General features: G+C 46.5%; 1 pseudogene; it reads left to right on the top strand.

The window, feature by feature from the left end:
* Nucleotides 1-3754: 3754 nt before the first annotated feature.
* Nucleotides 3755-4016, top strand: part of LOC116080613 — a 758-nt pseudogene continuing 496 nt past the window's right edge.

Below are 4016 nucleotides of genomic sequence, written 5' to 3'. Positions count from 1 at the left end.
GGAAGGCGGTCAGTGGGTGACGGCTGGGCTGGGAAGGCGGTCAGTGGGTGACGGCTGGGCTGGGAAGGTGGTCAGTGGGCAACGTGTGTGCTGCCCCAGCAAGGGGACATGAATTCATTTCCCCAGCACATATCCCCTGTAAAAGAGCAGGCACAGCCATGGATGTCTGCAATCCTAGAACTGGGGGAGCAGAGCAGACATGGTGGGGTAGGTGACCACTCACTCAGTCAAGCCGAATGGCAAGCTCCAGGTTCAGTGTGAGACCCTGTCTCAAAATAACAAGAATGGAAAGCACGGAACTCAACCTGTGGGTCCTGACCCCCACAGGAATTGCATAGCAGATGTCCTGCATAGCAGATATTTACACTGCAATTCATATCAATAGCAAAATTACAGTTATGAAGTAGCAACAAAATAATTTTACAGTTGGGGCTCACCACAACCTGAGGAACTATACGAAAGGGCCAAAGCATGAAGAAGGTTGAGAACCCTGCCATAGGATAAGGCAAGAAACATTAATATCAGGTCTGGTGTGTGCATCTGCATGAATACAGTACTAACACACAAACACACACACACACACTCATGGGAGAGTTTATAGAGTAACAAAACTATATTGTGTCTTATTTCTAGTGGTGACTTTACATGGATATGCTTTGGCAAAACATAACTCTGCACCACAGGACTATACTTAATCATCTGTGAGAAGATTAAATGGGGAATCTAAGATGTCTCAACAGGAGAAGGCGATTGCAGCTCAAGCCTGACACCTTGAGTTTAACCGCTGCATCTCAGGTAAAGAAGGAAGGAAGAGATCAACCTCCATGAGTTGTCTTCTGGTCTCCACATGTGCAGCTCACTCACCTACACACATTATTTGTGTGCACACATGCATGTGTGTACACATACAGCCATGATTAAATGACTTTCTTTGGGACTTGTCTGGTGCTTGGGAGCTTCTGGCAGACATCTCCTACTATCTCATAACAGAAGTGTGTTCCTTCGAACAACAATATGAACTAAGCAGTACCCTCAGAGCTCCCAGGGACTAAACCACCAACCAAAGAGTACACATGGTGGGACTCATGGATCCAGCAGCATGTGTATAGCAGAGGATGCCCTAGTCGGTCATCAATGGGAGGAGAGGCCCTTGGCCCTGTGAAGGTTCTATGCCCCAGTGTAGGGGGATGCCAGGGCCAGGAAGCGGGAGAGGGTGGGTTGGTGAGCAGGGAGAGGGGGGAGGGAAAAGATTTTTTTTTCTTTTATTCGGAGAAGAAACTGGGAAAGGAGATGTCATATGACATGTAAATAAAGAAAATATCTAATTTAAAAAAAAAAAAGAAATGTGTTCCTTAAGGATAGTTTGGTGAGTTATAATCCCTACAAGGACGATGCTGAAGAATAGTCATGTTAGTGGCCTGCACACCCTGGGAAGAGGGTTGAAGTCACGCAGTGGTGACTTCTTTCTTTGAAAAGGCTTCTATGCCCTTGGAGATACTGGTTCCCTTACGTCGGCATTAAAGTTTGGTCTGGATAAAGAAAAGCAATCAAAGAAACCAGGAAAAAAAAAAACCACTGCCTAGAATGCTAGAAGGCATTGGGAAGTTTCCCGAATCTTATCTCATTCTCAAAACAAGATGCTATTATCCCCACTTTTCAGATGCAGACACTGAGGCTAGTTGAGATTAGGCAACCCAAGAGCAATGCATTCAGAGGCCTTTATTAACTGAATTCTACCTTTTCTAGGTCTACACAACTGACTCCATGTTCCATGTGCTATGTGGGCTCAGAGAGGAGCCAGAGTCCTAGATTGGCCCTGCTTGTCCTCACTGCTTCTGTCTAAAGACCATGCTGACACTTAAGCAAACAACCCTTGCTGTCTGCACTTTGGGAGCTTTCTGCCTCTGAGGATTAGTCTCGGCTGGCATACAGGAAGGGAAGATTGAGCAGCTCGAAACTCTCTGGAGATGAAGACAGAGATGACAGAAAGGAAACTAGAAGTAGAGACCAAAAGGATCTGAGGGTTTGGGAAAGGCAAAGATGGTGAGGAGCCACAAGGAAAATCTCACCGCTGCGTCATACACATTGCGCTAAGTTTTCAGTTTATAACTGCAGGCACAAGTGCACATTGGTGGCAAAGGAACTGCTCATAGAAAGAAGGTAGCTCACCGAACAGCCACAGCAGATGACAGAAAACTCGAGACTGTCTTAGTCAGGGTTCCTAGTCCTGCACAAACACCATGACCAAAAGCAAGCTGGGGAGGAAAGAGTTTATTCGGCTTACATTTTCACATTGCTGTCCATCACCAAAGGAAGTCAGGACTGGAACTCAAGCAGGTCAGGAAGCAGGAGCTGATGTAGAGGTCGTGGAGGGATGTTCCTTACTGGCTTGCTTCCCCTGGCTTACTCAGCTTGTTTTCTTATAGAACCCAAGACTACCAGGCCAGGGATGGCACCACTCACCATGGGCCCTCCCACCTTGATCACTAGCTGAGAAAATGTCTTACAGCTGGATCTCATGGAGGCATTTCCTCAAGGGAGGCTCCTTTCTCTGTGATAACTCCAGTTTGTGTCGAGTTGACACATAAAACTAGCCAGAACACAAACTATACGAAGCTTAACAAGAAGGAAGGCCCAATTGTGGATATTTAACTCACACTTAGAAGGGAGAACAAAATGATCATGAGAGGCAGAGGTAGGGAGGGTTCTGGGTAGGAGAGGAGAATGGGTGGGAAAAGGGGGCAGGGTTAGGTATGGGGGAAGACAGGAATAAAGCCCAGAGGGTCAGGAGAATGAATAGAAATATGCAGCAGTGTGTGGGGTGGAGGGTGGGCGTGGGAAACTTCTAGAAAGTCCCAGATAACAGGGATGTAAGAGGCTTTCAGGACCCAATAGTGATGACCTTAGCGGAAATGACCAACAATGGGGAGAGAGAATCTAAAGAGACCACCTCTAGTAGATAGACATGACCCCCATTTGAGACATGGGGCAACCCACCCTTCTTCAAAATTCTTGACTCAGAATTGTCCCTGTCTAAAGGAAATGCAGGAAGAAAAATGGAGCAGAGACTGAAGGAAAGGCCATTCAGAGACTGCCCAACTTGGGATCCATCCCATGCACAGGCACCAAACTATTAAACACTATTACTGATGTATGTTGTGATTGCAGACAGGAGCCTCTGAGAGGCTCTACTAGCAGCTGACTGAGACAGATGCAGATACTAACAGCCAACCATTAGGTTGAGGTTGGGAACCCCTATGGAAGAGTTAGGGGAAGGACTGAAGAAGCTGAAGGGAATTGCAACCCCATAGAAGAACAACAATGTCAACTAATCCTGACTCCTCAGAGCTCCCAGAGGCTATGCCACCAACCAGAGAATATACATGGGCTGGTTGTCCATTGCTCCCACTACAGATGTAGCAGAGGATTGCCTTCTCTGGCCTCAGTGGGAAAGGATGTGCTTTGTCTTATAGAAACTTAAGGGCCCAGGTTAGGGGATACTAGCGGGGTGAAGTGGAAGTGGGTGGGTGGATAGGTGGGTGAGGGAGCACCCTCTCAGAAGCAAAGGGGAGTGGGGAGGGAGTGAAGAACTCATAGAGGGGAGACCAGGAAGGGTACAACATTTGGAATGTAAATTATTAATAATAATAATAATAATAATAATAATAATAATAATGATAATGATAATGATAATGATAATAACAAACCCTGCAGTTCTCCTTAAAGAAGTATCTCTGGTATTGAAGAAGTTAACATGTTTAAAAACCAAGGAACAGTGATCCATCTTAACAGCTAAGGTTCAGGCATCTCTGGCAGCAAACACCTTCACCATTACAGGCCATGATGAAACAAAGCAGCTGACAGGAATGCTTCCCAGCATCCTCAACCAGCTTGGTACAGACAGTCTGGCCAGTTTAGGGAGACTGGCTGAAGCTCTGCCCAAACAATCTGTAGATGGAAAAGCACCACTCACTCCTGGAGAAGAGGAGGAGGAGGAGGAGGAGGAGGAGGAGGAG

Source organism: Mastomys coucha, unplaced genomic scaffold (genome assembly GCF_008632895.1).
Source record: "Mastomys coucha isolate ucsf_1 unplaced genomic scaffold, UCSF_Mcou_1 pScaffold6, whole genome shotgun sequence".
NCBI lineage: Eukaryota > Metazoa > Chordata > Mammalia > Rodentia > Muridae > Mastomys > Mastomys coucha.
Note: the sequence above shows the minus strand (reverse complement) of the source record. Positions and strands in the feature narration are given on the sequence as shown.